Genomic DNA, 25,887 nt, shown 5'->3' with positions numbered 1-25,887 from the left:
AAACTGACAGTTAATTGTAACGTTCAGAGCCTGTTAATGACGATGGAACACACAAATCGCGTCGCGATTCAATACATCGTCCACCGGCCGACCTGTCTCCAAGGGTCTTTGCTGCCTCGGGCGCCTTATGGTCGATCTCCTGTGAGTCTAGATTTTGGAATCCGACGCAAAACTGACAGTTAATTGTAAGGTTCAGAGCCTGTTAGTGACGATGGAACACACAAATTGCGTCGCGATTCAATACATCGTCCTCCGGCCGACCTGTCTGAAAGGGTCTATTGCTGCCTCGGGCACCTTATGGTCGTTCTCCTGTGAGTCTAGATTTTCAAATCCGACGCAAAACTGACAGTTCAGAGCCTGTTAATGACGATGGAACACACAAATTGCGTCGCGATTCAATACATCGTCCTCCAGCCGACTTGTCTCCAAGGGTCTAGTGCTGCCTCGGGCACCTTATGGTCGATCTTCTGTGAGTCTAGATTTTCGAATCCGACGCAAAACTGACAGTTAATTCAGTTAATTGTAAGGTTCAGAGCCTCTTAATGACAATGGAACACACAAATTGCGTCGCGATTCAATACATCGTCCTCAGGCCGACCTGTCTCCAAGGGTCTATTGCTGCCTCGGGCACCTTATGGTCGATCTCCTGTGAGTCTAGATTTTCGAATCCGACGCAAAACTGACAGTTAATTGTAACGTTCAGAGCCTGTTCATGACGATGGAACACACAAATTGCGTCGCGATTCAATACATCGTCCTCCGGCCGACCTGTCTCCAAGGGTCTAGTGCTGCCTCGGGAACCTTATGTTCGTTCTCCTGTGAGTCTAGACTTTCGAATCCGACGCAAAACTGACAGTTAATTGTAACGATCAGAGCCTGTTAATAACGATGGAACACACAAATTGCGTCGCGATTCAATACATAGTCCTCCAGCCGACTTGTCTCCAAGGGTCTAGTGCTGCCTCGGGCACCTTATGGTCGTACTTCTGTGAGTCTAGATTTTCGAATCCGACGCAAAACTTACAGTTAATTGTAAGGTTCAGAGCCTCTTAATGACAATGGAACACACAAATCGCGTCGCGATTCAATACATCGTCCTCCGGCCGACCTGTCTCCAAGGGTCTATTGCTGCCTCGGGCACCTTATGGTCGATCTCTTGTGAGTCTAGATTTTCGAATCCGACGCAAAACTGACAGTTAATTGTAACGTTCAGAGCCTGTTAATCACGATGCAACACACAAATTGCGTCGCGATTCAATACATCGTCCTCCAGCCGACTTGTCTCCAAGGGACTATTGCTGCCTCGGGCACCTTATGGTCGATCTCCTGTGAGTCTAGATTTTCGAATCCGACGCAAAACTGACAGTTAATTGTAATGTTCAGAGCCTGTTAATGACGATGGAACAGACAAATCCCGTCGCGGTTCAATACATCGTCCTCCGGCCGACCTGTCTCCAAGGGTCTATTGCTGCCTCGGGCACCTTATGGTCGATCTCCTGTGAGTCTAGATTTTCGAATCCGACGCAAAACTGACAGTTAATTGTAACGTTCAGAGCCTGTTAATTACGATGGAACACACAAATCGCGTCGCGATTCAATACATCGTCCTCCGGCCGACCTGTCTCCAAGGGTCTTTGCTGCCTCGGGCACCTTATGGTCGATCTCCTGTGAGTCTAGATTTTCGAATCCGACGCAAAACTGACAGTTAATTGTAACTTTCAGAGCCTGTTAATGACGATGCAACACACAAATTGCGTCGCGATTCAATACATCGTCCTCCAGCCGACTTGTCTCCAAGGGTCTATCGCTGCCTCGGGCACCTTATGGTCGATCTCCTGTGAGTCTAGATTTTCGAATCCGACGCAAAACTGACAGTTAATTGTAACGTTCAGAGCCTGTTAATGACGATGGAACAGACAAATCCCCTCGCGATTCAATACATCGTCCTCCGGCCGACCTGTCTCCAAGGGTCTATTGCTGCCTCGGGCACCTTATGGTCGATCTCCTGTGAGTCTAGATTTTCGAATCCGACGCAAAACTGACAGTTAATTGTAACGTTCAGAGCCTGTTAATGACGATGGAACACACAAATCGCGTCGCGATTCAATACATCGTCCTCCGGCCGACCTGTCTCCAAGGGTCTTTGCTGCCTCGGGCGCCTTATGGTCGATCTCCTGTGAGTCTAGATTTTGGAATCCGACGCAAAACTGACAGTTAATTGTAAGGTTCAGAGCCTGTTAGTGACGATGGAACACACAAATTGCGTCGCGATTCAATACATCGTCCTCCGGCCGACCTGTCTGAAAGGGTCTATTGCTGCCTCGGGCACCTTATGGTCGTTCTCCTGTGAGTCTAGATTTTCAAATCCGACGCAAAACTGACAGTTCAGAGCCTGTTAATGACGATGGAACACACAAATTGCGTCGCGATTCAATACATCGTCCTCCAGCCGACTTGTCTCCAAGGGTCTAGTGCTGCCTCGGGCACCTTATGGTCGATCTTCTGTGAGTCTAGATTTTCGAATCCGACGCAAAACTGACAGTTAATTGTAAGGTTCAGAGCCTCTTAATGACAATGGAACACACAAATTGCGTCGCGATTCAATACATCGTCCTCCGGCCGACCTGTCTCCAAGGGTCTATTGCTGCCTCGGGCACCTTATGGTCGATCTCCTGTGAGTCTAGATTTTCGAATCCGACGCAAAACTGACAGTTAATTGTAACGTTCAGAGCCTGTTCATGACGATGGAACACACAAATTGCGTCGCGATTCAATACATCGTCCTCCGGCCGACCTGTCTCCAAGGGTCTATTGCTGCCTCGGGAACCTTATGTTCGTTCTCCTGTGAGTCTAGCCTTTCGAATCCGACGCAAAACTGACAGTTAATTGTAACGATCAGAGCCTGTTAATAACGATGGAACACACAAATTGCGTCGCGATTCAATACATAGTCCTCCAGCCGACTTGTCTCCAAGGGGCTAGTGCTGCCTCGGGCACCTTATGGTCGATCTCTTGTGAGTCTAGATTTTCGAATCCGACGCAAAACTGACAGTTAATTGTAACGTTCAGAGCCTGTTAATGACGATGGAACAGACAAATCCCGTCGCGATTCAATACATCGTCCTCCGGCCGACCTGTCTCCAAGGGTCTATTGCTGCCTCGGGCACCTTATGGTCGATCTCCTGTGAGTCTAGATTTTCGAATCCGACGCAAAACTGACAGTTAATTGTAACGTTCAGAGCCTGTTAATTACGATGGAACACACAAATCGCGTCGCGATTCAATACTTCGTCCTCCGGCCGACCTGTCTCCAAGGGTCTTTGCTGCCTCGGGCACCTTATGGTCGATCTCCTGTGAGTCTAGATTTTCGAATCCGTCGCAAAACTGACAGTTAATTGTAAGGTTCAGAGCCTGTTAGTGACGATGGAACACACAAATTGCGTCGCGATTCAATACATCGTCCTCCGGCCGACCTGTCTGAAAGGGTCTATTGCTGCCTCGGGCACCTTATGGTCGTTCTCCTGTGAGTCTAGATTTTCAAATCCGACGCAAAACTGACAGTTAATTGTAACGTTCAGAGCCTGTTAATGACGATGGAACACACAAATTGCGTCGCGATTCAATACATAGTCCTCCAGCCGACTTGTCTCCAAGGGTCTAGTGCTGCCTCGGGCACCTTATGGTCGTTCTTCTGTGAGTCTAGATTTTCGAATCCGACGCAAAACTTACAGTTAATTGTAAGGTTCAGAGCCTCTTAATGACAATGGAACACACAAATCGCGTCGCGGTTCAATACATCGTCCTCCGGCCGACCTGTCTCCAAGGGTCTATTGCTGCCTCGGGCACCTTATGGTCGATCTCTTGTGAGTCTAGATTTTCGAATCCGACGCAAAACTGACAGTTAATTGTAACGTTCAGAGCCTGTTAATGACGATGCACCACACAAATTGCGTCGCGATTCAATACATCGTCCTCCAGCCGACTTGTCTCCAAGGGTCTAGTGCTGCCTCGGGCACCTTATGGTCGTTCTTCTGTGAGTCTAGATTATCGAATCCGACGCAAAACTGACAGTTATTTGTAAGGTTTCGAAAATCTAGACTCTGAGCCTCTTAATGACAATGGAACACACAAATTGAGTCGGGATTCAATACATCGTCCTCCGGCCGACCTGTCTCCAAGGGTCTATTGCTGCCTCGGGCACCTTATGGTCGTTCTCCTGTGAGTCTAGATTTTCGAAACCGACGCAAAACTGACAGTTAATTGTAACGTTCAGAGCCTGTTAATGACGATGGAACACACAAATTGCGTCGCGATTCAATACATCGTCCTCCAGCCGACTTGTCTCCAAGGGTCTATTGCTGCCTCGGGCACCTTATGGTCGTTCATCTGTGAGTCTACATTTTCGAATCCGACGCAAAACTGACAGATAATTGTAAGGTTCAGAGTCTCTTAATGACAATGGAACACACAAATTGAATCGCGATTCAATACATCGTCCTCCGGCCGACCTGTCTCCAAGGGTCTATTGCTGCCTCGGGCACCTTATGGTCATTCTCCTGTGAGTCTAGATTTTCGAATCCGACGCAAAACTTACAGTTAATTGTAACGTTCAGAGCCTGTTAATGACGATGGAACACACAAATCGCGTCGCGATTCAATACATCGTCTTCCAACCGACTTGTCTCCAAGGGTCTAGTGCTGCCTCGGGCACCTTATGGTCGTTCTCCTGTGAGTCTAGATTTTCGAATCCGACGCAAAACTGACAGTTAATTGTAAGGTTCAGAGCCTGTTAATGACGATGGAACACACAAATTGCGTCGCGATTCAATACATCGTCCTCCAGCCGACCTGTCTCCAAGGGTGTATTGCTGCCCCGGACACCTTATGGTCTAGATTTTCGAATCCGACGCAAAACTGACAGTTTATTGTAACGATCAGAGCCTGTTAATGACGATGGAACACACAAATCGCGTCGCGATTCAATACATCGTCCTCCGGCCGACTTGTCTCCAAGGGTCTAGTGCTGCCTCGGGCACCTTATGGTCGTTCTCCTGTGAGTCTAGATTTTCAAATCCGACGCAAAACTGACAGTTAATTGTAACGTTCAGAGCCTGTTAATGACGATGGAACACACAAATTGCGTCGCGATTCTATACATAGTCCTCCAGCCGACTTGTCTCCAAGGGTCTAGTGCTGCCTCGGGCACCTTATGGTCGTTCTTCTGTGAGTCTAGATTATCGAATCCGACGCAAAACTGACAGTTAATTGTAAGGTTTCGAAAATCTAGACTCTGAGCCTCTTAATGACAATGGAACACACAAATTGAGTCGGGATTCAATACATCGTCCTCCGGCCGACCTGTCTCCAAGGGTCTATTGCTGCCTCGGGCACCTTATTGTCGTTCTCCTGTGAGTCTAGATTTTCGAAACCGACGCAAAACTGACAGTTAATTGTAACGTTCAGAGCCTGTTAATGACGATGGAACACACAAATTGCGTCGCGATTCAATACATCGTCCTCCAGCCGACTTGTCTCCAAGGGTCTATTGCTGCCTCGGGCACCTTATGGTCGTTCATCTGTGAGTCTACATTTTCGAATCCGACGCAAAACTGACAGATAATTGTAAGGTTCAGAGTCTCTTAATGACAATGGAACACACAAATTGAATCGCGATTCAATACATCGTCCTCCGGCCGACCTATCTCCAAGGGTCTATTGCTGCCTCGGGCACCTTATGGTCATTCTCCTGTGAGTCTAGATTTTCGAATCCGACGCAAAACTTACAGTTAATTGTAACGTTCAGAGCCTGTTAATGACGATGGAACGCACAAATCGCGTCGCGATTCAATACATCGTCTTCCAACCGACTTGTCTCCAAGGGTCTAGTGCTGCCTCGGGCACCTTATGGTCGTTCTCCTGTGAGTCTAGATTTTCGAATCCGACGCAAAACTGACAGTTAATTGTAAGGTTCAGAGCCTGTTAATGACGATGGAACACACAAATTGCGTCGCGATTCAATACATCGTCCTCCAGCCGACCTGTCTCCAAGGGTGTATTGCTGCCCCGGACACCTTATGGTCTAGATTTTCAAATCCGACGCAAAACTGACAGTTTATTGTAACGATCAGAGCCTGTTAATGAGGATGGAACACACAAATCGCGTCGCGATTCAATACATCGTCCTCCGGCCGACTTGTCTCCAAGGGTCTAGTGCTGCCTCGGGCACCTTATGGGCGTTCTCCTGTGAGTCTAGATTTTCGAATCCGACGCAAAGCTGACAGTTAATCGTAAGGTTCAGAGCCTCTTAATGACAATGGAACACACAAATTGCGTCGCGATTCAATACATCGTCCTCCGGCCGACTTGTCTCCAAGGGTCTAGTGCAGCCTCGGGCACCTTATGGTCGTTCTCCTGTGAGTCTAGATTTTCGAATCCGACGCAAAACTGACAGTTAATCGGAAGGTTCAGAGCCTCTTAATGACAATGGAACACACAAATTGCGTCGCGATTCAATTCATCGTCCTCCGGACGACGTGTCTCCAAGGGTCTATTGCTGCCTCTTGCACCTTATGGTCGATCTCCTGTGAGTCTAGATTTTCGAATCCGACGCAAAACTGACAGTTAATTGTAACGTTCAGAGCCTGTTAATGACGATGTTACACACAAATTGCGTCGCGATTCGATACATAGTCCTCCAGCCGACTTGTCTCCAAGGGTCTAGTGCTGCCTCGGGCACCTTATGGTCGTTCTTCTGTGAGTCTAGATTTTCGAATCCAACGCAAAACTTACAGTTAATTGTAAGGTTCAGAGCCTCTTAATGACAATGGAACACACAAATCGCGTCGCGATTCAATACATCGTCCTCCGGCCGACCTGTCTCCAAGGGTCTATTGCTGCCTCGGGCACCTTATGGTCGATCTCTTGTGAGTCTAGATTTTCGAATCCGACGCAAAACTGACAGTTAATTGTAACGTTCAGAGCCTGTTAATGACGATGCAACACACAAATTGCGTCGCGATTCAATACATCGTCCTCCAGCCGACTTGTCTCCAAGGGTCTATTGCTGCCTCGGACACCTTATGGTCGATCTCCTGTGAGTCTAGATTTTCGAATCCGACGCAAAACTGACAGTTAATTGTAACGTTCAGAGCCTGTTAATGACGATGGAACAGACAAATCCCGTCGCGATTCAATACATCGTCCTCCGGCCGACCTGTCTCCAAGGGTCTATTGCTGCCTCGGGCACCTTATGGTCGATCTCCTGTGAGTCTAGATTTTCGAATCCGACGCAAAACTGACAGTTAATTATAACGTTCAGAGCCTGTTAATGACGATGGAACACACAAATCGCGTCGCGATTCAATACATCGTCCTCCGGCCGACTTGTCTCCAAGGGTCTTTGCTGCCTCGGGCACCTTATGGTCGATCTCCTGTGAGTCTAGATTTTCGAACCCGACGCAAAACTGACAGTTAATTGTAAGGTTCAGAGCCTGTTAGTGACGATGGAACACACAAATTGCGTCGCGATTCAATACATCGTCCTCCGGCCGACCTGTCTGAAAGGCTCTATTGCTGCCTCGGGCACCTTATGGTCGTTCTCCTGTGAGTCTAGATTTTCAAATCCGACGCAAAACAGACAGTTAATTGTAACGTTCAGAGCCTGTTAATGACGATGGAACACACAAATTGCGTCGCGATTCAATACATCGTCCTCCAGCCGACTTGTCTCCATGGGTCTAGTGCTGCCTAGGGCACCTTATGGTCGTTCTTCTGTGAGTCTAGATTTTCGAATCCGACGCAAAACTGACAGTTAATTGTAAGGTTCAGAGCCTCTTAATGACAATGGAACACACAAATTGAGTCGCGATTCAATACATCGTCCTCCGGCCGACCTGTCTCCAAGGGTCTATTGCTGCCTCGGGCACCTTGTGGTCGTTCTCCTGTGACTCTAGATTTTCGAAACCGACGCAAAACTGACAGTTAATTGTAACGTTCAGAGCCTGTTAATGACGATGGAACACACAAATTGCGTCGCGATTCAATACATCGTCCTCAGCCGACTTGTCTCCAAGGGTCTATTGCTGCCTCGGGCACCATATGGTCGTTCTCCTGTGACTCTAGATTTTCGAAACCGACGCAAAACTGACAGTTAATTGTAACGTTCAGAGCCTGTTAATGACGATGCAACACACAAATTGCGTCGCGATTCAATACATCGTCCACCAGCCTCGGGCACCTTACGGTCGATCTCCTGTGAGTCTAGATTTTCGAATCCGACGCAAAACTGACAGTTAATTGTAACGTCAGAGCCTGTTAATGACGATGGAACAGACAAATCCCGTCGCGATTCAATACATCGTCCTCCGGCCGACCTGTCTCCAAGGGTCTATTGCTGCCTCGGGCACCTTATGGTCGATCTCCTATGACTCTAGATTTTCGAATCCGACGCAAAACTGACAGTTAATTGTAACGTTCAGAGCCTGTTAATGACGATGGAACACACAAATCGCGTCGCGATTCAATAAATCGTCCTCCGGCCGACCTGTCTCCAAGGGTCTTTGCTGCCTCGGGCACCTTATGGTCGATCTCCTGTGAGTCTAGATTTTCGCATCCGACGCAAAACTGACAGTTAATTGTAAGGTTCAGAGCCTGTTAGTGACGATGGAACACACAAATTGCGTCGCGATTCAATACATCGTCCTCCGGCCGACCTGTCTGAAAGGGCCTATTGCTGCCTCGGGCACCTTATGGTCGTTCTCCTGTGAGTCTAGATTTTCAAATCCGACGCAAAACTGACAGTTAATTGTAACGTTCAGAGCCTGTTAATGACGATGGAACACACAAATTGCGTCGCGATTCAATACATCGTCCTCCAGCCGACTTGTCTCCAAGGGTCTAGTGCTGCCTCGGGCACCATGTGGTCGTTCTTCTGTGAGTCTAGATTTTCGAATCCGAAGCAAAACTGACAGTTAATTGTAAGGTTCAGAGCCTCTTAATGACAATGGAACACACAAATTGCGTCGCGATTCAATACATCGTCCTCCAGCCGACTTGTCTCCAAGGGTCTATTGCTGCCTCGGGCACCTTATGGTCGTTCATCTGTGAGTCTAGATTTTCGAATCCGACGCAAAACTGACAGTTAATTGTAACGTTCAGAGCCTGTTAATGACGATGGAACACACAAATCGCGTCGCGATTCAATACATCGTCCTCCAACCGACTTGTCTCCAAGGGTCTAGTGCTGCCTCGGGCACCTTATGGTCGTTCTCCTGTGAGTCTAGATTTTCGAATCCGACGCAAAACTGACAGTTAATTGCAAGGTTCAGAGCCTGTTAATGACGATGGAACACACAAATTGCGTCGCGATTCAATACATCGTCCTCCAGCCGACCTGTCTCCAAGGGTCTATTGCTGCCCCGGGCACCTTATGGTCTAGATTTTCGAATCCGACGCAAAACTGACAGTTAATTGTAACGATCAGAGCCTGTTAATGACGATGGAACACACAAATCGCGTCGCGATTCAATACATCGTCCTCCGGCCGACTTGTCTCCAAGGGTCTAGTGCTGCCTCGGACACCTTAAGGTCGTTCTCCTGTGAGTCTAGATTTTCGATTCCGACGCAAAACTGACAGTTAATTGCAAGGTTCAGAGCCTCTTAATGACAATGGAACACACAAATTGCGTCGCGATTCAATTCATCGTCCTCCGGCCGACCTGTCTCCAAGGGTCTATTGCTGCCTCGGGCACCTTATGGTCGATCTCCTGTGAGTCTAGATTTTCGAATCCGACGCAAAAATGACAGTTAATTGTAACGTTTAGAGCCTGTTAATGACGATGGAACACACAAATCGCGTCGCGATTCAATACATCGTCCTCCGGCCGACCTGTCTCCAAGGGTCTTTGCTGCCTCGGGCACCTTATGGTCGATCTCCTGTGAGTCTAGATTTTCGAATCCGACGCAAAACCGACAGTTAATTGTAAGGTTCAGAGCCTGTTAGTGACGATGGAACATACAAATTGCGTCGCGATTCAATACATCGTCCTCCGGCCGACCTGTCTCAAAGGGTCTATTGCTGCCTCGGGCACCTTATGGTCGTTCTCCTGTGAGTCTAGATTTTAAAATCCGACGCAAAACTGACAGTTAATTGTAACGTTCAGAGCCTGTTAATGACGATGGAACACACAAATTGCGTCGCGATTCAATACATCGTCCTCCAGCCGACTTGTCTCCAAGGGTCTAGTGCTGCCTCGGGCACCTTATGGTCGTTCTTCTGTGAGTCTAGATTTTCGAATCCGACGCAAAACTGACAGTTAATTGTAAGGTTCAGAGAATCTTAATGACAATGGAACACACAAATTGAGTCGCGATTCAATACATCGTCCTCCGGCCGACCTGTCTCCAAGGGTCTATTGCTGCCTCGGGCACCTTATGGTCGTTCTCCTGTGAGTGTAGATTTTCGAAACCGACGCAAAACTGACAGTTAATTGTAACGTTCAGAGCCTGTTAATGACGATGGAACACAAAAATTGCGTCGCGATTCAATACATCGTCCTCCAGCCGACTTGTCTCCAAGGGTCTATTGCTGCCTCGGGCACCTTATGGTCGTTCATCTGTGAGTCTAGATTTTCGAATCCGACGCAAAACTGACAGATAATTGTAAGGTTCAGAGCCTCTTAATGACAATGGAACACACAAATTGAATCGCGATTCAATACATCGTCCTCCGGCCGACCTGTCTCCAAGGGTCTATTGCTGCCTCAGGCACCTTATGGTCATTCTCCTGTGAGTCTAGATTTTCGAATCCGACGCAAAACTGACAGTTAATTGTAACGTTCAGAGCCTGTTAATGACGATGGAACACACAAATTCCGTCGCGATTCAATACATCGTCCTCCAACCGACTTGTCTCCAAGGGTCTAGTGCTGCCTCGGGCACCTTATGGTCGTTCTCCTGTGAGTCTAGATTTTCGAATCCGACGCAAAACTGACAGTTAATTGTAAGGTTCAGAGCCTGTTAATGACGATAGAACACACAAATTGCGTCGCGATTCAATACATCGTCCTCCAGCCGACCTGTCTCCAAGGGTGTATTGCTGCCCCGGGCACCTTATGGTCTAGATTTTCGAATCCGACGCAAAACTGACAGTTTATTGTAACGATCAGAGCCTGTTAATGACGATGGAACACACAAATCGCGTCGCGATTCAATACATCGTCCTCCGGCCGACTTGTCTCCAAGGGTCTAGTGCTGCCTCGGGCACCTTATGGTCGTTCTCCTGTGACTCTAGATTTTCGAATCCGACGCAAAACTGACAGTTAATCGTAAGGTTCAGAGCCTGTTAATGACGATGGAACACACAAATTACGTCGCGATTCAATACATCGTCCTCCGGCCGACTTGTCTCCAAGGGTCTAGTGCAGCCTCGGGCACCTTATGGTCGTTCTCCTGTGAGTCTAGATTTTCGAATCCGACGCAAAACTGACAGTTAATCGGAAGGTTCAGAGCCCTTTAATGACAATGGAACACACAAATTGCGTCGCGATTCAATTCATCGTCCTCCAGCCGACTTGTCTCCAAGGGTCCAGTGCTGCCTCGGACACCTTAAGGTCGTTCTCCTGTGAGTCTAGATTTTCGAATCCGACGCAAAACTGACAGTTAATTGTAAGGTTCAGAGCCTCTTAATGACAATGGAACACACAAATTGCGTCGCGATTCAATACATCGTCCTCCGGCCGACCTGTCTCCAAGGGTCTATTGCTGCCTCGGGCACCTTATGGTCGATCTCCTGTGAGTCTAGATTTTCGAATCCGACGCAAAACTGACAGCTAATTGTAACGTTCAGAGCCTGTTCATGACGATGGAACACACAAATTGCGTCGCGATTCAATACATCGTCCTCCGGCCGACCTGTCTCCAAGGGTCTATTGCTGCCTCGGGCACCTTATGGTCGTTCTCCTGTGAGTCTAGACTTTCGAATCCGTCGCAAAACTGACAGTTAATTGTAACGATCAGAGCCTGTTAATAACGATGGAACACACAAATTGCGTCGCGATTCAATACATAGTCCTCCAGCCGACTTGTCTCCAAGGGTCTAGTGCTGCCTCGGGCACCTTATGGTCGTTCTTCTGTGAGTCTAGATTTTCGAATCCGACGCAAAACTGACAGTTAATTGTAAGGTTCAGAGCCTCTTAATGACAATGGAACACACAAATTGCGTCGCGATTCAATACATCGTCCTCCAGCCGACTTGTCTCCAAGGGTCTAGTGCTGCCTCGGGCACCTTATGGTCGTTCTCCTGTGAGTCTAGATTTTCGAATCCGACGCAAAACTGACAGTTAATTGTAAGGTTCAGAGCCTGTTAATGACGATGGAACACACAAATTGCGTCCCGATTCAATACATCGTCCTCCAGCCAACCTGTCTCCAAGGGTCTATTGCTGCCCCGGGCACCTTATGGTCTAGATTTTCGAATCCGACGCAAAACTGACAGTTAATTGTAACGATCAGAGCCTGTTAATGACGATGGAACACACAAATCGCGTCGCGATTCAATACATCGTCCTCCGGCCGACCTGTCTCCAAGGGTCTAGTGCTGCCTCGGACACCTTAAGGTCGTTCTCCTGTGAGTCTAGATTTTCGATTCCGACGCAAAACTGACAGTTAATTGTAAGGTTCAGAGCCTCTTAATGACAATGGAACACACAAATTGCGTCGCGATTCAATACATCGTCCTCCGGCCGACTTGTCTCCAAGGGTCTAGTCCTGCCTCGGGCACCTTATGGTCGTTCTTCTGTGAGTCTAGATTTTCGAATCCGACGCAAAACTGACAGTTAATTGTAAGGTTCAGAGCCTCTTAATGACAATGGAACACACAAATTGCGTCGCGATTCAATACATCGTCCTCCGGCCGACCTGTCTCCAAGGGTCTATTGCTGCCTCGGGCACCTTATGGTCGTTCTCCTATGAGTGTAGATTTTCGAAACCGACGCAAAACTGACAGTTAATTGTAACGTTCAGAGCCTGTTAATGACGATGGAACACAAAAATTGCGTCGCGATTCAATACATCGTCCTCCAGCCGACTTGTCTCCAAGGGTCTATTGCTGCCTCGGGCACCTTATGGTCGTTCATCTGTGAGTCTAGATTTTCGAATCCGACGCAAAACTGACAGATAATTGTAAGGTTCAGAGCCTCTTAATGACAATGGAACACACAAATTGAATCGCGATTCAATACATCGTCCTCCGGCCGACCTGTCTCCAAGGGTCTATTGCTGCCTCGGGCACCTTATGGTCATTCTCCTGTGAGTCTAGATTTTCGAATCCGACGCAAAACTGACAGTTAATTGTAACGTTCACAGCCTGTTAATGACGATGTAACACACAAATTGCGTCGCGATTCAATACATCGTCCTCCAACCGACTTGTCTCCAAGGGTCTAGTGCTGCCTCGGGCACCTTATGGTCGTTCTCCTGTGAGTCTAGATTTTCGAATCCGACGCAAAACTGACAGTTAATTGCAAGGTTCAGAGCCTGTTAATGACGATGGAACACACAAATTGCGTCGCGATTCAATACATCGTCCTCCAGCCGACCTGTCTCCAAGGGTCTATTGCTGCCCCGGGCACCTTATGGTCTAGATTTTCGAATCCGACGCAAAACTGACAGTTAATTGTAACGATCAGAGCCTGTTAATGACGATGGAACACACAAATCGCGTCGCGATTCAATACATCGTCCTCCGGCCGACTTGTCTCCAAGGGTCTAGTGCTGCCTCGGACACCTTAAGGTCGTTCTCCTGTGAGTCTAGATTTTCGAATCCGACGCAAAACTGACAGTTAATTGCAAGGTTCAGAGCCTCTTAATGACAATGGAACACACAAATTGCGTCGCGATTCAATTCATCGTCCTCCGGCCGACCTGTCTCCAAGGGTCTATTGCTGCCTCGGGCACCTTATGGTCGATCTCCTGTGAGTCTAGATTTTCGAATCCGACGCAAAAATGACAGTTAATTGTAACGTTTAGAGCCTGTTAATGACGATGGAACACACAAATCGCGTCGCGATTCAATACATCGTCCTCCGGCCGACCTGTCTCCAAGGGTCTTTGCTGCCTCGGGCACCTTATGGTCGATCTCCTGTGAGTCTAGATTTTCGAATCCGACGCAAAACCGACAGTTAATTGTAAGGTTCAGAGCCTGTTAGTGACGATGGAACATACAAATTGCGTCGCGATTCAATACATCGTCCTCCGGCCGACCTGTCTCAAAGGGTCTATTGCTGCCTCGGGCACCTTATGGTCGTTCTCCTGTGAGTCTAGATTTTAAAATCCGACGCAAAACTGACAGTTAATTGTAACGTTCAGAGCCTGTTAATGACGATGGAACACACAAATTGCGTCGCGATTCAATACATCGTCCTCCAGCCGACTTGTCTCCAAGGGTCTAGTGCTGCCTCGGGCACCTTATGGTCGTTCTTCTGTGAGTCTAGATTTTCGAATCCGACGCAAAACTGACAGTTAATTGTAAGGTTCAGAGAATCTTAATGACAATGGAACACACAAATTGAGTCGCGATTCAATACATCGTCCTCCGGCCGACCTGTCTCCAAGGGTCTATTGCTGCCTCGGGCACCTTATGGTCGTTCTCCTGTGAGTGTAGATTTTCGAAACCGACGCAAAACTGACAGTTAATTGTAACGTTCAGAGCCTGTTAATGACGATGGAACACAAAAATTGCGTCGCGATTCAATACATCGTCCTCCAGCCGACTTGTCTCCAAGGGTCTATTGCTGCCTCGGGCACCTTATGGTCGTTCATCTGTGAGTCTAGATTTTCGAATCCGACGCAAAACTGACAGATAATTGTAAGGTTCAGAGCCTCTTAATGACAATGGAACACACAAATTGAATCGCGATTCAATACATCGTCCTCCGGCCGACCTGTCTCCAAGGGTCTATTGCTGCCTCAGGCACCTTATGGTCATTCTCCTGTGAGTCTAGATTTTCGAATCCGACGCAAAACTGACAGTTAATTGTAACGTTCAGAGCCTGTTAATGACGATGGAACACACAAATTCCGTCGCGATTCAATACATCGTCCTCCAACCGACTTGTCTCCAAGGGTCTAGTGCTGCCTCGGGCACCTTATGGTCGTTCTCCTGTGAGTCTAGATTTTCGAATCCGACGCAAAACTGACAGTTAATTGTAAGGTTCAGAGCCTGTTAATGACGATAGAACACACAAATTGCGTCGCGATTCAATACATCGTCCTCCAGCCGACCTGTCTCCAAGGGTGTATTGCTGCCCCGGGCACCTTATGGTCTAGATTTTCGAATCCGACGCAAAACTGACAGTTTATTGTAACGATCAGAGCCTGTTAATGACGATGGAACACACAAATCGCGTCGCGATTCAATACATCGTCCTCCGGCCGACTTGTCTCCAAGGGTCTAGTGCTGCCTCGGGCACCTTATGGTCGTTCTCCTGTGACTCTAGATTTTCGAATCCGACGCAAAACTGACAGTTAATCGTAAGGTTCAGAGCCTGTTAATGACGATGGAACACACAAATTACGTCGCGATTCAATACATCGTCCTCCGGCCGACTTGTCTCCAAGGGTCTAGTGCAGCCTCGGGCACCTTATGGTCGTTCTCCTGTGAGTCTAGATTTTCGAATCCGACGCAAAACTGACAGTTAATCGGAAGGTTCAGAGCCCTTTAATGACAATGGAACACACAAATTGCGTCGCGATTCAATTCATCGTCCTCCAGCCGACTTGTCTCCAAGGGTCCAGTGCTGCCTCGGACACCTTATGGTCGTTCTCCTGTGAGTCTAGATTTTCGAATCCGACGCAAAACTGACAGTTAATTGTAAGGTTCAGAGCCTCTTAATGACAATGGAACACACAAATTGCGTCGTGATTCAATACATCGTCCTCCGGCCGACCTGTCTCCAAGGGTCTATTGCTGCCTCGGGCACCTTATGGTCGATCTCCTGTGAGTCTAGATTTTCGAATCCGACGCAAAACTGACAGCTAATTGTAACGTTCAGAGCCTGTTCATGACGATGGAACACACAAATTGCGTCGCGATTCAATACATCGTCCTCCGGCCGACCTGTCTCCAAGGGTCTATTGCTGCCTCGGGCACCTTATGGTCGTTCTCCTGTGAGTCTAGACTTTCGAATCCGTCGCAAAACTGACAGTTAATTGTAACGATCAGAGCCTGTTAATAACGATGGAACACACAAATTGCGTCGCGATTCAATACATAGTCCTCCAGCCGACTTGTCTCCAAGGGTCTAGTGCTGCCTCGGGCACCTTATGGTCGTTCTTCTGTGAGTCTAGATTTTCGAATCCGACGCAAAACTGACAGTTAATTGTAAGGTTCAGAGCCTCTTAATGACAATGGAACACACAAATTGCGTCGCGATTCAATACATCGTCCTCCAGCCGACTTGTCTCCAAGGGTCTAGTGCTGCCTCGGGCACCTTATGGTCGTTCTCCTGTGAGTCTAGATTTTCGAATCCGACGCAAAACTGACAGTTAATTGTAAGGTTCAGAGCCTGTTAATGACGATGGAACACACAAATTGCGTCCCGATTCAATACATCGTCCTCCAGCCAACCTGTCTCCAAGGGTCTATTGCTGCCCCGGGCACCTTATGGTCTAGATATTCGAATCCGACGCAAAACTGACAGTTAATTGTAACGATCAGAGCCTGTTAATGACGATGGAACACACAAATCGCGTCGCGATTCAATACATCGTCCTCCGGCCGACCTGTCTCCAAGGGTCTAGTGCTGCCTCGGACACCTTAAGGTCGTTCTCCTGTGAGTCTAGATTTTCGATTCCGACGCAAAACTGACAGTTAATTGTAAGGTTCAGAGCCTCTTAATGACAATGGAACACACAAATTGCGTCGCGATTCAATACATCGTCCTCCGGCCGACTTGTCTCCAAGGGTCTAGTCCTGCCTCGGGCACCTTATGGTCGTTCTTCTGTGAGTCTAGATTTTCGAATCCGACGCAAAACTGACAGTTAATTGTAAGGTTCAGAGCCTCTTAATGACAATGGAACACACAAATTGCGTCGCGATTCAATACATCGTCCTCCGGCCGACCTGTCTCCAAGGGTCTATTGCTGCCTCGGGCACCTTATGGTCGTTCTCCTATGAGTGTAGATTTTCGAAACCGACGCAAAACTGACAGTTAATTGTAACGTTCAGAGCCTGTTAATGACGATGGAACACAAAAATTGCGTCGCGATTCAATACATCGTCCTCCAGCCGACTTGTCTCCAAGGGTCTATTGCTGCCTCGGGCACCTTATGGTCGTTCATCTGTGAGTCTAGATTTTCGAATCCGACGCAAAACTGACAGATAATTGTAAGGTTCAGAGCCTCTTAATGACAATGGAACACACAAATTGAATCGCGATTCAATACATCGTCCTCCGGCCGACCTGTCTCCAAGGGTCTATTGCTGCCTCGGGCACCTTATGGTCATTCTCCTGTGAGTCTAGATTTTCGAATCCGACGCAAAACTGACAGTTAATTGTAACGTTCAGAGCCTGTTAATGACGATGTAACACACAAATTGCGTCGCGATTCAATACATCGTCCTCCAACCGACTTGTCTCCAAGGGTCTAGTGCTGCCTCGGGCACCTTATGGTCGTTCTCCTGTGAGTCTAGATTTTCGAATCCGACGCAAAACTGACAGTTAATTGTAAGGTTCAGAGCCTGTTAATGACGATGGAACACACAAATTGCGTCCCGATTCAATACATCGTCCTCCAGCCAACCTGTCTCCAAGGGTCTATTGCTGCCCCGGGCACCTTATGGTCTAGATTTTCGAATCCGACGCAAAACTGACAGTTAATTGTAACGATCAGAGCCTGTTAATGACGATGGAACACACAAATCGCGTCGCGATTCAATACATCGTCCTCCGGCCGACCTGTCTCCAAGGGTCTAGTGCTGCCTCGGACACCTTAAGGTCGTTCTCCTGTGAGTCTAGATTTTCGATTCCGACGCAAAACTGACAGTTAATTGTAAGGTTCAGAGCCTCTTAATGACAATGGAGCACACAAATTGCGTCGCGATTCAATACATCGTCCTCCGGCCGACTTGTCTCCAAGGGTCTAGTCCTGCCTCGGGCACCTTATGGTCGTTCTTCTGTGAGTCTAGATTTTCGAATCCGACGCAAAACTGACAGTTAATTGTAAGGTTCAGAGCCTCTTAATGACAATGGAACACACAAATTGCGTCGCGATTCAATACATCGTCCTCCGGCCGACCTGTCTCCAAGGGTCTATTGCTGCCTCGGGCACCTTATGGTCGTTCTCCTATGAGTGTAGATTTTCGAAACCGACGCAAAACTGACAGTTAATTGTAACGTTCAGAGCCTGTTAATGACGATGGAACACAAAAATTGCGTCGCGATTCAATACATCGTCCTCCAGCCGACTTGTCTCCAAGGGTCTATTGCTGCCTCGGGCACCTTATGGTCGTTCATCTGTGAGTCTAGATTTTCGAATCCGACGCAAAACTGACAGATAATTGTAAGGTTCAGAGCCTCTTAATGACAATGGAACACACAAATTGAATCGCGATTCAATACATCGTCCTCCGGCCGACCTGTCTCCAAGGGTCTATTGCTGCCTCGGGCACCTTATGGTCATTCTCCTGTGAGTCTAGATTTTCGAATCCGACGCAAAACTGACAGTTAATTGTAACGTTCAGAGCCTGTTAATGACGATGTAACACACAAATTGCGTCGCGATTCAATACATCGTCCTCCAACCGACTTGTCTCCAAGGGTCTAGTGCTGCCTCGGGCACCTTATGGTCGTTCTCCTGTGAGTCTAGATTTTCGAATCCGACGCAAAACTGACAGTTAATTGTAAGGTTCAGAGCCTGTTAATGACGATAGAACACACAAATTGCGTCGCGATTCAATACATCGTCCTCCAGCCGACCTGTCTCCAAGGGTGTATTGCTGCCCCGGGCACCTTATGGTCTAGATTTTCGAATCCGACGCAAAACTGACAGTTTATTGTAACGATCAGAGCCTGTTAATGACGATGGAACACACAAATCGCGTCGCGATTCAATACATCGTCCTCCGGCCGACTTGTCTCCAAGGGTCTAGTGCTGCCTCGGGCACCTTATGGTCGTTCTCCTGTGACTCTAGATTTTCGAATCCAACGCAAAACTGACAGTTAATCGTAAGGTTCAGAGCCTGTTAATGACGATGGAACACACAAATTACGTCGCGATTCAATACATCGTCCTCCGGCCGACTTGTCTCCAAGGGTCTAGTGCAGCCTCGGACACCTTATGGTCGTTCTCCTGTGAGTCTAGATTTTCGAATCCGACGCAAAACTGACAGTTAATCGGAAGGTTCAGAGCCTCTTAATGACAATGGAACACACAAATTGCGTCGCGATTCAATTCATCGTCCTCCAGCCGACTTGTCTCCAAGGGTCCAGTGCTGCCTCGGACACCTTAAGGTCGTTCTCCTGTGAGTCTAGATTTTCGAATCCGACGCAAAACTGACAGTTAATTGTAAGGTTCAGAGCCTCTTAATGACAATGGAACACACAAATTGCGTCGCGATTCAATACATCGTCCTCCGGCCGACCTGTCTCCAAGGGTCTATTGCTGCCTCGGGCACCTTATGGTCGATCTCCTGTGAGTCTAGATTTTCGAATCCGACGCAAAACTGACAGCTAATTGTAACGTTCAGAGCCTGTTCATGACGATGGAACACACAAATTGCGTCGCGATTCAATACATCGTCCTCCGGCCGACCTGTCTCCAAGGGTCTATTGCTGCCTCGGGCACCTTATGGTCGTTCTCCTGTGAGTCTAGACTTTCGAATCCGTCGCAAAACTGACAGTTAATTGTAACGATCAGAGCCTGTTAATAACGATGGAACACACAAATTGCGTCGCGATTCAATACATAGTCCTCCAGCCGACTTGTCTCCAAGGGTCTAGTGCTGCCTCGGGCACCTTATGGTCGTTCTTCTGTGAGTCTAGATTTTCGAATCCGACGCAAAACTTACAGTTAATTGTAAGGTTCAGAGCCTCTTAATGACAATGGAACACACAAATCGCGTCGCGATTCAATACATCGTCCTCCGGCCGACCTGTCTCCAAGGGACTAGTCCTGCCTCGGGCACCTTATGGTCGATCTCCTGTGAGTCTAGATATTCGAATCCGACGCAAAACTGACATTTAATTGTAAGGTTCAGAGCCTCTTAATGACAATGGAACACACAAATTGCGTCGCGATTCAATACATCGTCCTCCAGCCGACTTGTCTCCAAGGGTCCAGTGCTGCCTCGGACACCTTAAGGTCGTTCTCCTGTGAGTCTAGATCTTCGAATCCGACGCAAAACTGACAGTTAATTGTAAGGTTCAGAGCCTCTTAATGACAATGGAACACACAAATTGCGTCGCGATTCAATACATCGTCCTCCGGCCGACCTGTCTCCAAGGGTCTATTGCTGCCTCGGGCACCTTATGGTCGATCTCCTGTGAGTCTAGATTTTCGAATCCGACGCAAAACTGACAGCTAATTGTAACGTTCAGAGCCTGTTCATGACGATGGAACACACAAATTGCGTCGGGATTCAATACATCGTCCTCCGGCCGACCTGTCTCCAAGGGTCTATTGCTGCCTCGGGCACCTTATGGTCGTTCTCCTGTGAGTCTAGACTTTCGAATCCGTCGCAAAACTGACAGTTATTTGTAACGATCAGAGCCTGTTAATAACGATGGAACACACAAATTGCGTCGCGATTCAATACATCGTCCTCCAGCCGACTTGTCTCCAAGGGTCTAGTGCTGCCTCGGGCACCTTATGGTCGTTCTTCTGTGAGTCTAGATTTTCGAATCCGACGCAAAACTTACAGTTAATTGTAAGGTTCAGAGCCTCTTAATGACAATGGAACACACAAATCGCGTCGCGATTCAATACATCGTCCTCCGGCCGACCTGTCTCCAAGGGTCTATTGCTGCCTCGGGCACCTTATGGTCGATCTCTTGTGAGTCTAGATTTTCGAATCCGACGGAAAACTGACAGTTAATTGTAACGTTCAGAGCCTGTTAATGACGATGCAACACACAAATTGCGTCGCGATTCAATACATCGTCCTCCAGCCTCGGGCACCTTATGGTCGATCTCCTGTGAGTCTAGATTTTCGAATCCGACGCAAAACTGACAGTTAATTGTAAGGTTCAGAGCCTGTTAGTGACGATGGAACACACAAATTGCGTCGCGATTCAATACATCGTCCTCCGGCCGACCTGTCTGAAAGGGTCTATTGCTGCTCGGGCACCTTATGGTCGTTCTCCTGTGACTCTAGATTTTCAAATCCGACGCAAAACTGACAGTTAATTGTAACGTTCAGAGCCTGTTAATGACGATGGAACACACAAATTGCGTCGCGATTCAATACATCGTCCTCCAGCCGACTTGTCTCCAAGGGTCTTGTGCTGCCTCGGGCACCTTATGGTCGTTCTTCTGTGAGTCTAGATTTTCGAATCCGACGCAAAACTGACAGTTAATTGTAAGATTCAGAGCCTCTTAATGACAATGGAACACACAAATTGCGTCGCGATTCAATACATCGTCCTCCAGCCGACTTGTCTCCAAGGGTCTAGTGCTGCCTCGGGCACCTTATGGTCGTTCTCCTGTGAGTCTAGATTTTCGAATCCGACGCAAAACTGACAGTTAATTGTAAGGTTCAGAGCCTGTTAATGACGATGGAACACACAAATTGCGTCCCGATTCAATACATCGTCCTCCAGCCAACCTGTCTCCAAGGGTCTATTGCTGCCCCGGGCACCTTATGGTCTAGATTTTCGAATCCGACGCAAAACTGACAATTGTAACGATCAGAGCCTGTTAATGACGATGGAACACACAAATCGCGTCGCGATTCAATACATCGTCCTCCGGCCGACCTGTCTCCAAGGGTCTAGTGCTGCCTCGGACACCTTAAGGTCGTTCTCCTGTGAGTCTAGATTTTCGATTCCGACGCAAAACTGACAGTTAATTGTAAGGTTCAGAGCCTCTTAATGACAATGGAACACACAAATTGCGTCGCGATTCAATACATCGTCCTCCGGCCGACTTGTCTCCAAGGGTCTAGTCCTGCCTCGGGCACCTTATGGTCGTTCTTCTGTGAGTCTAGATTTTCGAATCCGACGCAAAACTGACAGTTAATTGTAAGGTTCAGAGCCTCTTAATGACAATGGAACACACAAATTGCGTCGCGATTCAATACATCGTCCTCCGGCCGACCTGTCTCCAAGGGTCTATTGCTGCCTCGGGCACCTTATGGTCGATCTCCTGTGAGTCTAGATTTTCGAATCCGACGCAAAAATGACAGTTAATTGTAACTATCAGAGCCTGTTAATGACGATGGAACACACAAATCCCGTCGCGATTCAATACATCGTCCTCCGGCCGACCTGTCTCCAAGGGTCTATTGCTGCCTCGGGCACCTTGTGGTCGATCTCCTGTGAGTCTAGATTTTCGAATCCGACGCAAAACTGACAGTTAATCGTAAGGTTCAGAGCCTGTTAATGACGATGGAACACACAAATTGCGTCGCGATTCAATACATCGTCCTCCGGCCGACCTGTCTCCAAGGGTCTATTGCGGCCTCGGGCACCGTATGGTCGATCTCCTGTGAGTCTAGATTTTCGAATCCGTCTCAAAACTGACAGTTAATTGTAAAGTTCAGAGCCTGTTAATGACGATGGAACACACAAATCGCGTCGCGATTCAATACATCGTCGTCCAGCCGACTTGTCTCCAAGGGTGTAGTGCTGCCTCGGACACTTTTTGTTCGTTCTCCTGTGAGTCTAGATTTTCGAATCCGACGCAAAACTGACAGTTAATTGTAAGGTTCAGAGCCTGTTAATGACGATGGAACACACAAATCCCGTCGCGATTCAATACATCGTTCTCCGGCCGACCTGTCTCCAAGGGTCTATTGCTGCCTCGGGCACCTTATGGTCGATCTCCTGTGAGTCTAGATTTTCGAATCCGACGCAAAACTGACAGTTAATTGTAAGGTTCAGAGCCTGTTAATGACGATGGAACACACAAATTGAATCGCGATTCAATACATCGTCCTCCGGCCGACCTGTCTCCAAGGGTCTATTGCTGCCCCGGGCACCTTATGGTCGATCTCCTGTGAGACTAATTTTCGAATCCGACGCAAAACTGACAGTTAATTGTAACGTTCAGAGCCTGTTAATGACGATGGAACACACAAATCGCGTCGCGATTCAATACATCGTCCTCCGGCCGACCTGTCTCCAAGGGTCTATTGCTGCCTCGGTCACCTTATGGTCGTTCTCCTGTGAGTCTAGATTTTCGAATCCGACGCAAAACTGACAGTTAATTGTAAGGTTCAGAGCCTGTTAATGACGATGGAACACACAAATCGCGTCGCGATTCAATACATCGTCCTCCGGCCGACCTGTCTCCAAGGGTCTATTGCTGCCTCGGGCACCTTATGGTCGTTCTTCTGTGAGTCTAGATTTTCGAATCCGACGCAAAACTTACAGTTAATTGTAAGGTTCAGAGCCTCTTAATGACAATGGAACACACAAATCGCGTCGCGATTCAATACATCGTCCTCCGGCCGACCTGTCTCCAAGGGTCTATTGCTGCCTCGGGCACCTTATGGTCGATCTCCTGTGAGTCTAGATTTTCGAATCCGACGCAAAACTGACAGTTAATTGTAACGTTCAGAGCCTGTTAATGACGATGTTACACACAAATTACGTCGCGATTCAATACATCGTCCTCCAGCCGACTTGTCTCCAAGGGTCTAGTGCTGCCTCGGACACCTTAAGGTCGTTCTCCTGTGAGTCTAGATTTTCGAATCCGACGCAAAACTGACAGTTAATTGTAAGGTTCAGAGCCTCTTAATGACAATGGAACACACAAATTGCGTCGCGATTCAATACATCGTCCTCCGGCCGACCTGTCTGCAAGGGTCTAGTGCTGCCTCGGACACCTTATGGTCGTTCTCCTGTGAGTCTAGATTTTCGAATCCGACGCAAAACTGACAGTTAATTGTAACGATCAGCGCCTGTTAATGACGATGGCACACACAAATCGCGTCGCGATACAATACATAGTCCTCCAGCCGACTTGTCTCCAAGGGTCTAGTCCTGCCTCGGGCACCTTATGGTCGATCTCCTGTGAGTCTAGATATTCGAATCCGACGCAAAACTGACATTTAATTGTAAGGTTCAGAGCCTCTTAATGACAATGGAACACACAAATTGCGTCGCGATTCAATACATCGTCCTCCGGCCGACCTGTCTCCAAGGGTCTATTGCTGCCTCGGGCACCGTATGGCCGATCTGCTGTGAGTCTAGATTTTCGAATCCGTCGCAAAACTGACAGTTAATTGTAACGTTCAGAGCCTGTTAATGACGATGGAACACACAAATCGCGTCGCGATTCAATACATCGTCCTCCAGCCGACTTGTCTCCAAGGGTGTAGTGCTGCCTCGGACACCTTATGTTCGTTCTCCTGTGAGTCTAGATTTTCGAATCCGACGCAAAACTGACAGTTAATTGTAAGGTTCAGAGCCTCTTAATGACGATGGAACACACAAATCGCGTCGCGATTCAATACATCGTCCTCCGCCCGACCCGTCTCCAAGGGTCTATTGCTGCCTCGGGCACCTTATGGTCGATCTCCTGTGAGTCTAGATTTTCGAATCCGACGCAAAACTGACAGTTAATTGTAACGTTCAGAGCCTGTTAATGACGATGGAACACACAAATTGCGTCGCGATTCAATACATCGTCCTCCGGCCGACCTGTCACAATGGGTCTATTGCTGCCACGGGCACCTTATGGTCCATCTCCTGTGAGTCTAATTTTCGAATCCGACGCAAAACTGACAGTTAATTATAACGTTCAGAGCCTGTTAATGACGAAGGAACACACAAATCGCGTCGCGATTCAATACATCGTCCTCCGGCCGACCTGTCTCCAAGGGTCTATTGCTGCCTCGGTCACCTTATGGTCGTTCTCCTGTGAGTCTAGATTTTCGAATCCGACGCAAAACTGACAGTTAATTGTAAGGTTCAGAGCCTGTTAATGACGATGGAACACACAAATCGCGTCGCGATTCAATACATCGTCCTCCGGCCGACCTGTCTCCAAGGGTCTATTGCTGCCTCGGGCACCTTATGGTCGTTCTTCTGTGAGTCTAGATTTTCGAATCCGACGCAAAACTTACAGTTAATTGTAAGGTTCAGAGCCTCTTAATGACAATGGAACACACAAATCGCGTCGCGATTCAATACATCGTCCTCCGGCCGACCTGTCTCCAAGGGTCTATTGCTGCCTCGGGCACCTTATGGTCGTTCTCCTGTGAGTCTAGATTTTCGAATCCGACGCAAAACTGACAGTTAATTGTAACGTTCAGAGCCTGTTAATGACGATGGAACACACAAATCGCGTCGCGATTCAATACATCGTCCTCCGGCCGACCTGTCTCCAAGGGTCTGTTGCTGCCTCGGGCACCTTATGGTCGATCTCCTGTGAGTCTAGATTTTCGAATCCGACGCACAACTGACAGTTAATAGTAAGGTTCAGAGCCTGTTAATGACGATGGAACACACAAATTGCGTCGCGATTCAATACATCGTCCTAGGGCCGACCTGTCTCCAAGGGTCTATTGCTGCCTCGGGCACCTTATGGTCGTTCTCCTGTGAGTCTAGATTTTCGAATCCGACGCAAAACTGACAGTTAATTGTAACGCTCAGAGCCTGTTAATAACGATGGAACACACAAATTGCGTCGCGATTCAATACATCGTCCTCCAGCCAACTTGTCTCC

Source organism: Schistocerca nitens, chromosome 5 (assembly GCF_023898315.1).
Source record: "Schistocerca nitens isolate TAMUIC-IGC-003100 chromosome 5, iqSchNite1.1, whole genome shotgun sequence".
Taxonomy (NCBI): domain Eukaryota; kingdom Metazoa; phylum Arthropoda; class Insecta; order Orthoptera; family Acrididae; genus Schistocerca; species Schistocerca nitens.
The sequence above is the reverse complement of the archived record's forward strand: the minus strand, read 5'-3'. Positions refer to the sequence as shown.